The 15,214-nt window shown below is 36.2% G+C and overlaps 1 long non-coding RNA gene across 1 annotated transcript; it reads left to right on the forward strand.

Moving 5' to 3' along the window:
- The first annotated feature begins 2,062 nt into the window (after window positions 1–2,062).
- On the forward strand, window positions 2,063–4,497 carry LOC150084191 (uncharacterized). The gene is made up of 2 exons (XR_016547053.1): window positions 2,063–2,151; window positions 4,320–4,497. It is a non-coding gene; the product is annotated as an uncharacterized LOC150084191 (long non-coding RNA).
- Window positions 4,498–15,214: the final 10,717 nt, after the last annotated feature.

Below are 15,214 nucleotides of genomic sequence, written 5' to 3' on the forward strand. Positions count from 1 at the left end.
TAGTGGTGAGATTTTGAAATCAGTGATTTATGTATAAGGAAATTTATGTATAAGGAAATTTAAGAGGTTTTAAATGTATTTAAGTGGCTTTACTTGGAAATTAAATAGGACACAATATATACACTTCCACCTAAAAGTTTGGAATCACGCTTCATTTTCAAAGTTTTTATCGAAATAGTCACAACTTGTTTACCAAATTTTATTAAAATATTTTATATTATGTATAAAAATAAAAAAATAAATAAATAACTTAAATAATATTTAAGAAAATAAAAACAAATCCAATTCTAGAAATTTCTGAAATAATATTTAAGAAATTTCTGAAATAATGTAGAAGACACCCGCATTGTAGAAGATTCTTGAATGTAGTTGAACCTTGTAGAAGATTCCTGAATGCGGCAGACCATTGTAGATTATTCTAGAATATTCTAAAAAGTGGAGTATTTGTTTCAATATTATAGAAGGCTGTAGATGATTTTAGACTGTTTTACAATAATATAAATTGAGGAGTAAGAGCTCTAACTTGTAAAATCGAACACCCGTCATCAGAAACAGCGTTTGGTGTTTCGTGATAAACAAGGTAAGAAATCAGGATCTGAATGTTGAAAAAAAGAAGTGCTATTATAACTCTCTAATAAAGTTATTCCATGAGAAGTATTGGCCAAAAATTAGGTGTTTAATTGTAAAATTGAATGAAAGTTTGTAAGGGATTACAAACTTCGACGATTCAAGGAGACTGGCAGTTTAAAGGACAAACCACAATCAGGACGACTACGCGTAACATAAGACCATAACACTGATCTATAAACGTAATCGACGACTTAATACACCTGAAATCTCAGTTTAATTCAATAGGAGCAGAGAAATTCCTGTATCTACATCCACTGTAAAACTTCTTACACAAGCAGGATTTCATCGTCGTGTATCCAGTCCGAAAAGTTCTATTAAAACCGGAAAATCGAAAGAAACGGTTAGGTTGGGCTAAGAGCCATCAACATTGGGCAATTGCTGATAAGGAAACATATTTTGGAAGGATGAATCCAAATTCGAAATTTTTTGATCCAATCTTAAGAGTTTATGTGAGACGATCAACTGAAGTAAAAATGGTGCCATATTATTTAGTGTCTTATAGTAAAGAAGGTTGGTGGTTCATCGTGATCTGAGATTGCTTCCATCTTTCTGGAGTGGTTGACATTGTCAGAATTGGAGGAATTAAAAGAAAAAACTATAAAAACATTGTTGAACATAACATAATGTCCTCTGGACTTCGGACTTTGTGGAAGAATCTTTATATTACAAGACAACGACCCGAATCACAGATCTATGCTGTGCAGGGCCTTTCTAGCAACGAAACAACAGGAGTGGGGTATTATATATTGAAAATTATGGTGTAGCCACCCCAATTGCTTGATTTAAATCCAATAGAGCTTTTATGGGCTCATCTAGACTTTCTGGTCCGTGAAGTCTTCCCATCTTCACAAAATTTATGGGAAACCACGCAGATCATTTGAAATAATATCAGTCAAGACACTATTATAAAATGAATAACAGATTGCCAAGTCTGTGTAAGGCAGAGATAAAATCTTGTTGAGTTTATATGTTTATTTTGGAGTTTGTTTTCTCTGTCAATTTTGCTAGATTAAAAACTTTGCTAACTACGCCTGAGACCGACTAACTCAGCCTATTGTGCTACCCGCGCACACACCTATTGGGATGATTACATAAAATCACCGTGCGGTGCCATTAGAAATAATGTCTTCTGTCTCAGCTTGAAGACTGTTCTAAATTACGAGGGATTTGAAAAAAATACCAAACGTGCGTCAGTACAGGCATGTTTGAACAAAGCCTTTGAATGTTTCTCTCAAATCTCCAGCAGTTATGTTGTAAGATAACCAGATGGTTTGAACACAAAAGTGAAAAACTTTTGTCACAAGTTTTCTTTTCTTTCTTAAAAAAAAAAAAGGAAGGACAAAAACCTGAGAGTTGAAAAAAGACAGGTGTGCAAATACACGTATACTATAAAATACCTTAGTCTGCGTACAATGCTATTTCCTGACAGAAGTCAAACTGTCCTCTGTAATAGCGCCATGAAGTCCTGGATGTTTGCCGTTTTTCTGATAGCAAGTTTAGTGCTTGCCACTACACTGGCTGGTGAGTTATAGAAAATCCTACTTTATCTTTGAAAAGTGCACACTTTTCTCTTTCCATTCTATCCTATTATTATTATTATAGAGCTCTCTACTCAAAATTTACGAATAAATCTAAAAGCAAAACCTTTATCTTAAATATCTATTAAGCGAATCTTTCCCTAACCACCAGCAAAAACAGGTTGCACATGGCTCTTAGATTCCCTGGGAAAATGCTAAAAGTTGCATAACAACTCGATGTGAACCTTTTTAAATTCGCTACCAACAAGAAATATCACCGGAAAATCTTAGACCAAAGAGCTGTTCTTATGCACTAATTGAGACAGCTCTATAAATTCAATCAAATTGTAAACAATGTAACTGAATGACCTCTAGTAACTTGCAAAATTTGTTAATACAGTATTCCCTGTTAGGATACTGAAGAGTATACAGTACAGAGTTTAAATTTTCCTACCTAACTCTCTATACTAACTTACTATTTGCTAACCCAATAACAACTGACTGGAAAGATACTGGACATCTCTATGTCACCTTCCCTCTTACCAGTTAATTCTTTCTCTATGTAAATCTCCTGGCGATATTTCCGGCTAGGGAGAGGGCTTTGCCTTTGTATAAATACTTTGCTGTTTGTGCATACGCAGAAAGGACAGAATTCATGGGATACCTGGTTCCTGGGCAACGCAACGCTGTCACCCCTCTCGCTAGTGGACGAACCCACTGCTTGGCAGGTATATAGGTAGAGAGCATTCACGTAGACGGTAATTCGATGTCAGTATGGATAAACATTGTGAGTTAACCGACTTTGAAAGAGGGATGATAGTGGGTGCCTGACGCATGGGTCACTCTATCACTGAGGTGGTACAGAAATTGCACTATCCCCGTTCGACAGTATCAAGAGCGTAATGGGAATACGCCATTTCCATAATAACATCTCATCGTGGACAGCGTTGTGGGGGGGAAGAAAGGTTATGTTATGTTATTTTGTTTTTAGGAGCATTAGCAACTAAGGCCATATTGCTCCGGGATATGCGGTGGTCATTCCCTGATCTTTCCGCATCCTCCGTATTTGGTGGTGACGGGCTCGAACCCCGGTTTAATCAAGAAGAGTGTGCTACGCACTGCTGCTCCTTCCCACCTGGCTACGGAGGCGCGGAAGAAAGGTGGTGGATGAATGTGGCCATCAATGTCTGTCTCGCATTGTTTCTGCAAACCGAAGAGCGACAGTGGCACAAATCACCGCGGGCCGACTTCAACGAGAGAGGTACCAGAAACGTCTCCACCAAGATCATCAGGAGATCATTAGCGGCAATAGGTTATTGGAGCCGCTGACCCACCAGAATCCCACTGCTGACACCACGACACAGGAATATACGCCCTAGATGATTGGAGATTGCACTAGACCTTGGATGATTGGAGACTGGTCTCCTGGTCAATGAGTCCCGTTTCCAGTTATTTCGAACGGGCGGTAGGGTGCGTATCTGGCGGAAACCGCACGAATCTATGTTCCCATCACGTCAAACAACCGTTACCTAACTGGAACTGTTTAGGCAGGTGGACGGTGGGTAATGGTCTGGGGCATGTTCAACTGACACAAATTGGGACCTCTGGTACGTCTAGATGAACCTCTGAACAGTCCCTGCAGACCATCTACATCATGGTGATGTAGATGGTCTGCAGGTGATCATGGTGATCGTGCACCCACAGGGCAATGTATTCTTCCAGAAGGACAATGCGCCTCCCCACAGAGCCGTGGTGACTAGAACATGGTTCGAAGAGCATTCAGCAGATTTTACCACCATGGAATGACCTCCCCGTTCACTGGACATGAACCCTGTGGAGCATCTTTGGGATGCTATGGAAAGGTCTGTTCGAGCTATGGATCGTTCACTCAGGAATGCGACGGAATTATGGACTGCAGTGCAACAAGCACGGATGGAAATACTTGTGGAGCCCCTTCGTGAACTAGTGGACTCAATGCTTCGCCTGTGACTGTCCTTATCCGGGCGAACGTTGGGCCTAACCGTTAATAGGTAAGTATCCCATGATTTCTGTCCACTCAGTGTACACTGCTGACAAACTTCCAGAAAAAAAAAAATTTAGCACTAAGCATAGTATTTTTTTTCCTGAAATTATAATACATTTGGTTTCCTCCCCATCCCCGCCTTATTTCAGACGAGGATGACCTGGTCGAAGGATTTCCTGTTGACTTCATGGAAGATAATGGTATAGACAAACGCTCAGACTCGCGTAGTTCTGAGGTGGGGGAGAAGAAGAAGAAGAAGGGTGAAAAGAAAAACAAAAAAGGAAAAAACAGGTCTTCTACTACTGAAGCATCATCACCATAATGATATTATTAAAATTACTGATATGAAGAAAGAACAAAAGCATAACTTGTAAGAAACAAATAAATGCATTGAAAAAAACAAAATGTCTCTCAGATTGTTTGAACGAACAAAACCATTCACAGAAAAAATCTTAATGAGAAATTGAGCTTGTGATTATGAACTAGAATTAAATACAACTACACTGATTTTTAATTAAATAAATGCATGTTGAACATGCATTTATTTAACATGTTAAACATGCATTTATTACACATTCGCATATGAAAACTTTTTACACAAGATGCAAATAATATGCTAATATTACAGAGTGATGCAATGATGCTTTGAGATGACCTAAATACTTTTATGGGATTATACTAAATGAATTAATTTTTAACAATATAATAATAATTTTAATGTATTTTTTGTGTCTGCTACTGTATATTATTTACTTTGTTATAGTAATATTTTTGTTAATTTAAGATAGATGAGCTGACTGCACTCGCTCTAGAATTAATATAAATAATAATACGTTCACCAAGATATATTGACTGATCAATAAGAAAGATAGAAAAGGATAGGATTTAAACATCATCGTTAACATGGCCACGCCGTATATATTGGCCACCCGTGTTCAAAGGAAAAATATGCTGCCCCGGAACATTATAATTCCCCACTAAAATAAATAACATTTCTGTAATAATATTTTATCGATATTAGAATTCATAAATAATGAAAATACCACGTGATATCGTAAAATATGGGGCTGTCGCGGCACCGTTCTCAAAGGGTGAAAAAGCTTAGGACTTGACACTTTGATCTTAGAAGGCAATACCTCTAAGCATGCATTCATTTCTAGCAGTGACAGTTCAAGGCCCCACTGCGTCCTTAAGGAAAGAATCACATCTCATTTTAAAAGATAATTTAATTAATTCAACATATCTTGGAATTGGATTTATTGCGGGCCTTACACAATTGACTTCGTCTACATTTAGCCAATTGTATTGTGTTGATGTCGTTTGATCACCAAACTGTTAAACTGCCATTTATTTATTCTCTCAAATAACAGGTTAATCTGTGTTTCAAATGAATTTAGAACATTCGTTTCATCTTAACCTCCTATAACCCATATAAATACCTTGGCTGGTGAACATGTATTTAACTGGGTGACCTCCAATGTTTTTAATTCGAACTTACAAAACTGCTTTATTCTTACTTATTACAACCGTTATAAGCAATCTCGTAATAAATGTGATCCTCATTTGGGCACTAATTCTCCTAATCGAAACTTTGAAATTACACATTTAGTTGCCATTTTTCGTAATCATGCTACTTATGGTGTTCTCAGTTACTCTCTAAACTTGCTGCTCGTAGATTAGGATTACTTAAAGGTTGGGGTTATTAAAGACCATTCTACAAATAAGGCAGCACCTCTTCGACGTTATTCATTCTTTGCAGCCCACTCTACTCGATTGTGAGCCAGAAACGTGCTTCAATTGTGGTCATAGGCCAATCTCTCATAAAATTCCCTGCTCCTGATCATAATGTCTCTAATGCTGTCCACAGAGTAAAAAAAATGATTCTTCTAACTTGTTATATATCAACAAGTGCCTCTTCGCTGCATCTGTCTTGTCTTGGACAGCCTCCTGTACTGTAATTAAGGGCAATTTGCTACAATGGACAAAAGGATGGGTAAGACAGAGACTGTTAATCAATGGATATTGCTCTTCATGGACTACTGGAGTCCCCCAGGGTTCGGTGCTAGGCCCATTGTTATTTTGTATATTTATCAATGATATTATGAAGGTGTACCAGGCTTAATGTCCAAGTTAACAGATGATACAAAGGTTGGCAGGGTGGTTAATGACAACAAAGACAGTAACAGGATCTAGAAAAGTTAGGCAGATGGGCTGAGAAATGACAACTGAAGTTTAACTTCGAAAAATGCAAAGTATTTGTATATGGGTAGCAATAAGCCCGGAGTAACGTACCAACTGTGTGATACTACACTCAGGATAGTGGAAAATGAAAATGACCAACGGGTAATTGTGCAGTCAGATATGACGTTCTCTGAACAGTGCAGACAGACTGCCAGGACAGCTCATGAAATTTTATCAATGATCCACAGGAATTCTGCTAGCAGGGATAAGGGGGTGATTATCCCATTGTATAAGGCAATGGTCTGGCCACAAGTTGAATACTACATACAGGTCTGGAGGCCTCATTTTAGTAAGGATGTAGAGTTGCTGTAACGAGTACGGAGAAAGGCAATGAGATTGGTAAGGGGTGGGGGAATAATGGGATGTGTACTCTTACCGCGACAGAGAGGCTTTAGTTCTGAAAATTGCAACGTCTGGAGACTAGGCACCTGCGAGGTGATCTTATTGAGGTGTTTAGGCTTTGAATGGATTGAGGAAACTCAGCGCTGATGGGATTCTTTGTCTTGCTGAGACTACACACGTCGGGGGGGGGGGGCACAAATTCAAATTGAGAAAGGACAGTTTTAGAATAGATGCGCGAAAGTTTGCCTTTAGCCAGCAGGTGGTTGATTGTTGGAACAAACGTCCATCTGTTGTTGTGGAAGTGGATAGTTTGAATAAATTCAAAGAAGAATGGGTAAAACTACTGGAGGGGATGGATAAGCGAAATGGGAAGTGTTTTTTTTTTTTTTTTTTCTTTGGCTTATGCTGTATAATCTTGCTTTCTTGCATCATTTATCACAACTAATACTAATAGACTATGGTAGAAAACTGTCACTGATGCTCAGAAGAGCACCTGAGTTAGTTCTTGAAACATCAATAGTCTTACAGATGTTTTTGAAAGATTTGTAGTCAATAATACCATTGCAACTCGTTGTGCACGTAAATTTTTTACCGCTGTCACTATAAAGAATAGTACGGTAGACTGTTTATAGCAAGGGACTGTTCCAGATATTCCGTAGACATCTATGAGGTGTTTTTGAAAGAGTTGTTATTTGTTTGTTATTAGTTTCAATAATCAAGACAAAAACATCCGGCAGTATACTCTGGAGTTAAATGTTAGCAACACACAACTGGCCAAATTTGTATGTTGCTAACCAGAAATCACAACTGGCTAAATTTGAAATAAATTTTAAAAATATTGGGAAATAGAGGTGGATAATAATTTCCAAAAAGTTACGTGGTTTTTTGATGTTTTTACTCCTACTTTTTAAATGTTTTTGAAATGATTACAATACATATATTTATAAATCCCAAAAATAGGCAGAAATACACTGTGCTGCCACTTTATTAGGTACACCTACCTAGTAGCGTGTTGAGCCTCCTTTAGCCTTCAAAACAGCCTGAATTCGTCTAGACATGGATTGAACAAGATGCTGAAAACGTTGTGCAGGAATGGAGTACCATGTGGACATGAGTATGTCACGCAGTTCCTTGAGATTCGACGGAGGTATAGGCCTGCAGCGAACAGCCCTTTCCAGCTCATTCCAAAGATGTTCAATAGGATTAAGATCCGAGGACTGAGCGGGCCACTGCAGCAAATAAAAGTCATTGTCAAGTTCCTGGAGCCATTCCATAGTGATTCGGGCTTTGTGCACCGGCGCATTATCTTGCTGGAAGTAACCATTTGACTGACTGAGGATAAACTGTCAACATGAACGGATGCACTTGGTCAGCAACGATGTGGCATTCAGACGTGAATCTATGTGTATCAATGGACCCAACGCGCCATTGTGCCAAGAAAACATTCCCCACACCATAACACTGCCCCCACCACCTTGCACAGTAGTCGTCAGACATGACGGGTCCATGGATTCATGTTGTTTTCGCCAAATTCTGAACCTTTCATCAATATGATGCACCAGGAACTTCGACTCGTCAGACTAAGCAACTGTTTTCCAACCCTTGATAGTCCAGTGCTGGTGTTGCTGTGCCCACAGGAGGCGTGCTCTCTTGTTCTTCATTAATAACAAAGGTACGCGATGTGGCCATCGACTGTTGTAGCCCATTGGCGGCAAAGTACGACTAGTGGTCCGTTGCGATGTTTTGTTCTGCGCACCGAGGTTGTATTCTGACGTGATGTGCGACATTGTGGCCCATCTGTTTGCTTGCGCAATTATAGCCATCCTCCAGCGATTTTCTTCCACAGGAATGCTGTTGAGAGGATGTTTTCTGTTCGTTGCATCATTCTCGATACACCCTTCAAACTGTGGTGCGTGAAAAGTTCAGGAGAACTGCTGTTTCAGAGATGTTTTGTCTTGCACCTACTACTATGCCACGTTCGAAGTCCATTAGATCGGTCCTTTTACTCATTATTTATACGCTTAACTGACTAGAACGGTTGTTCTGCTGCATTTATATCCACAACTGTGGTCATGTGACTTGCAACATTGTGGGACAAACCATTTGTGTGCACAGCAGGGGTGTACCTAATAAAGTGGCGGCACAGTGTATATCGAGGGTTCAGTGTCAAACAACGTTAACTACAATATTGCATTTTTTTTATTTTTGCGATAACTTTAGTTTTTCTTTGTACAAATAACAATGCATATCATGTCACAGAACTGCATCTCTTTAGTACTTTACAAGTTAGCAATAAAATAATATCTGTATGAAACTTCGAATTCTTTTCACTTAACTATTCTTTTATTCAATAAAATAATAGCTAGACGAATGGACTATCTTTGTTATTTCATGTGTTTTCGTGGTTAAACTGCCTAGTCGAAGGAATGATATTACAGCTCACAAAGAACAAACTTTGCATTGGAGTTGCACTACTTTCAAATAATTTTCTTCAGCAAAAGATTAATTTATCACTCATTTAAAATATAACTCCTACTTTCAGGACTTAGTGGTTCCTCTCACGCGGTTTCTTTTAAATAAAAGGCATAAACCTTTTAGTGATGGCACTCGTTTAGAAATAGTGCAGTATCAAGGCAACTCGTTGTAAAGGCAAAGTTTGTTCTGCATTAACTAAGCAGGTTAAATCTGCTGTCTGTAGAAACATGAAAAGACAGGAGTAGGAGCTTCATAAAACTTAAATGTTCTACTATTTTTAATAATATAAATTAACTTATTAAATTAACGCAGTTTTTTTTTTTTTTTTCTAAATTTCACTGAGCCTGTCGTGGTGATGCCATTAACTATATCCAGGGCCGGCTCAAGGTTATATGTCGCCCTAAGACATATTGACTGATGGCATCCTCTCCCGCGGCACACCCGATGAGAAGATTTTAATTTTTTAGAATGATTAATTGTACATTTTATTTACTTACAAAAAAGTAAATTATACGCAATATAATTATGTAAATTAGTAATTATAAATCATAATTATGTACATTAGTAATTAGAAATTATAATTATGTAAATTATGGATTTAATATTGTTTGTTTTTAACATGTTAATACATTAAATACACAATTTTTATTTCAGACTTTGTTTTTTTGAAGGAGGGGCGGCGTTGACGCCCCTAAACCTTGGCTCCCATATGCCAATGCCCACTTCGCCTTCCCTAAAGCCGGCCCTGACTATACCTCACTGAAATATTGTATAAAAGCATGTTCTAACGAATATATACTGTATGTTGGTTTGGTACTTCCATTGGAACTCACCAGAGGCCACCACCGATTGCAATGGGCTGTTCATAACCCAATTTGGAACAACATAAAAAATAAATAATTTTTCTTATACACTGCCTTGTCGTATTATTAGGCCCATTGTAGTTTGGACTACGTATAATAACCAATTAAAAACAAGTAGATGGAAAGGTTTTCTATAGAAGAAATCAATAAGCCAAAACTTGAAACGAACGGGATTTCCTGAACTTTGAAAGAGGATCGATTGTCGATGAATGCATAAACAGCTGTACAGCAGAGAAGACGCCTGCAGTTGTCGAGTGATAGAAGACTGGTGTCACCAAGCTTTAAGTTTTGGAAAAATGTCAGCAAATATACATGAAGAAAAAAAAAGGAAATCTGTAGTACAAATATTTTTGAACATCATTGCGAACACCACTTATATTTTGTCTAATTATTGCTACTAAGACTAACTGTTCTCCGATGAACAATATTATTAGACAACAGGTTGTTATTAAATAATTTTATATAATTTTCAAATTAAGCTTTTGGATGTTCAATGTGTTTTAAAGTAGTTCAACACAAGGGCAACTCGTTGTGAAGGCAAATTCGTCCTATTGTGAGCATTTTGACTTTTGCAGCAATTTAAACCTGGGGGGGGGCACAGAAACATATAAGAGGACAAAGAAACCCCTCCTAACTCTATATAATATACAAAGGCAAATTGTATTGACTAATTTATGATCTTTAACCTTTAAAACTTTCTTCTGTAACCAACCGTATAAGTATATCCTAAATGAATTATAAACCATACGCCTCGCATCCTTAGTCTTCTTATTATTCACCATTCACTAATGAAAACAATTGTTTGAAAAATAATTCCTTCAGGTTCACTAACTGTATTGTTCTCTTATTAAAAAAAATTATAACAGAATACAAAAAATTTAAATCAACGTCGATAACTGGAGGAATTTTTTGCTATCATAACGAGTTGCCTTGTTATTGCACTACTTTTGAACCTAGGCAGAAATTAAGGTAATACCACGGCGACTGGCAGATCAAATATCCGTGCAAGGTATCTACATAAAATATTTCAGTGCACTCCCCTATAGGGCAAACCCAAGAGAAAAAAATTAAATAATGATTATTGAAAAAAAAATTTGTGGATAATTTTAAAAAATAATGTGATTAGAGCAACAGGACACCGTAGGCCTAGGGGTCGAACGCTGATGTACGATTGTATGCATTAATGAGTTTACCGTTGTTTATCCCAGCCCGGCTGCTAAATACAGTAACTGTTATTGTTCTTCCTGGAACATAAACAAAATGGTAAAAGTTCAGAATAGGGTGCGTACTCCAGGGTAACGTAACCTAACCTTTTTTTTTTTTTTTTTTTTTTGACCAGCCTCCTTGATCCGTTCCGAATTAGTGTCTTAACTAGCCTAACCTAACCACCAGCCAAAAATGAAAGTCTTAAAAACAATTAAAAAACGCCTATAGTCTGGAGTACGCACCCTGTTCTGAAGTTAGCCAACAAAATGTATTCAGTTTAGATAAGAGTAGCAATGGAATGCCATCTTAGATGCAATAAGGTGGCAATGTATGTCATCTTAGATGTAACAGAAGTGGTAATTTAATGTCACCTTAAATGTAACAAGAGTGACATTTTAGTAATAAGGATGGCAAACCTTTTTAATTTATTAACGGTGCCACCTTTCGTGGGAGTCATTGCTACTTGAGAACGTAAGTACCGCTTACGTCACGTTCGTTTTGAGCTGATAACGACAGATCAAAAAGCTCTGGAGTTGCTTTGGAGTTTTTCCAACTATTTAAAATATATAAAGGTGCTGTTAGAAATTTGCTTTTTTTAAAGAGATAGATAAAAAAAATAGCATACTTTCAGAAAAATACTTTAGAATTAAACACTTACAAAAGTTGTATATATAGATATCTTTATATTTCTTGAAAACTTTTAAAAATTATTATACTTAAGAAATAGTTAGTGTGGCACTGCATTTTAACTTTGGGGTCGAGATTATTATTATTATTATTAGCCATATGGTACAAGGAAGCCTGATGCTTATGCTGTACCAGACAAAAAACTATTTGTTTTTCTTCTATATTGAAATAAATAGATTTTCCTTTTAAAAGTAATTTTCCAAAGTTGTTTAAGATTTTTAAAACTACTGGTTAGTTGTAAATTTTTTAAAAAGTCTCTGATAGTTAAGAAATGACATTTAAAAAACGTGAAGCTCCTAGTTGGCTCTAACTGTTTGACATCTGTAAATAAAAATTGTATTTGTCCCTTTTTTTTTATAATTTTATTTCAATCTATGCATTTGCATAGGTTGTATGCAGATAAAATCCTTCTGGCTTCAAAAAAAAAAAAAAAAAAATCGACAAAATAGATCTGCCAGCATTTTATAATATTTAAATATTTGCAGGCAGCTTGCGGCTTATGCTGGTGACAAATCACTGTTTCTAGCGAAATAGAAGGAAAGAAAACTAAAGAAAAATCGTTCCTCCATCTATTTGAAAATTTCTCTAAAATCAACGCACTTTTTCATAAAAAAGAGAATGCTTACACTTAGTGTTTCTGTTGTCATTATCATATCGACTGATACAGAAAACAGCGCCATCTTGCAACAATAATACAAATTATCAAATAATATTGAAATAAAATGAATATTGAAATAAAGTGACAGACATGATACGAGTTTAGTTTGGGGCAGATGGATTGGGAAACAAAATTGCATTTGGTAATTAAACTAGAGAAGAGGAAGTTAAAAATCAATTTAATTTGAAAGAAACCGAAGAATATTAAAGTGATGGAAATATAATTTAATAGTACTAGTGCAAAACTACAAAATTATATTAAGGACAGTGAATTCTTAATTTCTGCTTTAAATTAATGAGACAGTATAATCATGGAAAATCTGCAGTCCAATTCACGAAACCTGGAAAGGCTTTTTTTTTTTTTTCTTTATTAAAATAAGTAGAAGTATATTTAGCTACTGAAAGATACAGAAAGATAAAAATGTTTCATGCTTACTTAAGTAAGTTTGCCTTTTGGAAGCATTTCAAACGGTATCTTTCAGTAGCTAAATATACTTCTACTTATTTTAATAAATAAAAAAAAAAAAAGCCTTTCCAGGTTTCATGAATTGGACTGCAGATTTTTCAACTTTTTCCATCTCATTAGTTTAAAGCAGAAAATTTACAGCTTTATTAAAATAAGTAGCAGTATAAATATATTTTTTTAAATTTCAAACAAGCCGAAGCCGTTTATACATTCTAATTTAAAAATTTTTTCATGAAGATTTTATTATTTAATGAGCTATCAAGTTCACCCTCACAAATAACGCAGATAATTGCGTCTCTACGTTCCCACAGAATATGGAAAAGTCTAAGATTCGATTTCAGTCATCATCAGAACTGGAGAACACATTATAACTCGACAAGTTCTTTTCACATCAAATTAAAAACCGGATCTATTTTTAAAACTGAATGCGCATGAAAATCTGTCGATCGGGACCTTAGATCTTTTTCATCTTTATCTGGGAAAATATTTGCAGGCTCATGCGACACAAAGCAGCACAATTATTGTCAAAAAGTGATTATAATCACTGTCTTCCCCATACCGGGTGGAAAAGGCCCGGGTTCAAATCTCGTCAAGGCCCGAGGAACTTTTATGTCCTATTTTCGCAACGTGGTTGAGTTAGTCGGTCTCAGATGTGGACAGCAAGGTTCCCCCCCCCCCCTTTCTTCGGCAATTTCTAGTTTTTTGTCCAGCAAAAGAGACAAATCGATCAAAGAACGGATCCAATTTCTGGATATATTATACATGGGCAGATAAGATAGCTCCTGAGTATTCCTAATATGACATTTTTTAAAATATAAGATATATTATTATATAAGAAATATATATATATATTAGAACAACAGAATAAAACTTCAACAAATAGGTTGTATTATTTTTTTTATAAGAAGAACCTTCCTGGATGTATTTCATGATGAACGTGTTAAAGATGGAATTAATAACAGAATTAAATTGTGACAAGTTTTCAACCTGAACTTTATTTTTGTTAGCATGTTTGCCAATCATGTCATGTAATGGCGTATCATTCTATGGTGCAGATGGTGCAAACACACCAGGGCCAAGCTCGTCATGACATTTAACTGCTATCATGGATTTGGCAGAACAGTGATCTTAGCCACTGTGCTAATTGCGAGGGTACTGTCACTAAAACTTCGACTAACAAGATGGAAAAAGACGCCATTGACCAGCGTTTCTTGGGATTGTGTGACAGTTTCACTGTAGATAATCTTTCTATTATGGGCTGTCTGGTGATAGTGGTGAGATTTTGAAATCAGTGATTTATGTATAAGTAAATTTAAGAGGTTTTAAACGTATTTACGTGGCTTTACTTAGAAATTAAATAGGACACAATATATACACTTCCACCTTAAAGTTTGGAATCACGCTTCATTTTCAAAGTTTTTATTGAAATAGTCCCAACTTGTTTACCAAATTTTATTAAAATATTTTCTATTACATATAAAAATCAAAAAAGTTAAATAATATTTAAGAAAAGAAAATCAAATCCAATTCTAGAAATTTCTTAAATAATATTTAAGCAATTTCTAGAATATTCCAGAAAGGTGTAGAAGACACCTAAATTTGATTGAACATTGTAGAAGATTCCTGGATGTGGTAGAGTCCATTGCTGATTATTCTAAAAAAGTGGAGTATTGTTTCAATATTATAGAAGACTGTAGATGATTTTATAATGTTTTGCAATAATATAAATTGAGGAGTAAGAGCTCTAACTTGTAAAATCGAACATTCGTCATTCAGAAACAGTGTTTGGTGTTTCGTGATAAACATGGTAAGAAATAAGGATCTGAATAGTGCTATTATAACTCTCTAATAAAGTTGTTCCATGAGAAGTATTGGCCAAAAAGTAGGTGTTTCGTTTAAAGGATTACAAACTTCGACGATTCAAGGAGACTGGCAGTTTAAAGGACAAACCACAATCAGTACGACCGCACGTAATAACGGAAGCATAACATAAGACCATAACACTGATTTCTAAACGCAATCGACGACTTATTACACCTGAAAATCCAAGCTGAGTTCAATAGGAGCAGAGAAATTCCCGTATCTACATCCACTGCAAAACTTCTTA

This window comes from Mastigoproctus giganteus, chromosome 6 (genome assembly GCF_048544385.1).
Source record: "Mastigoproctus giganteus isolate SK-2022 chromosome 6, ASM4854438v1, whole genome shotgun sequence".
In the NCBI taxonomy this organism is placed as follows: Eukaryota; Metazoa; Arthropoda; class Arachnida; order Uropygi; family Thelyphonidae; genus Mastigoproctus; species Mastigoproctus giganteus.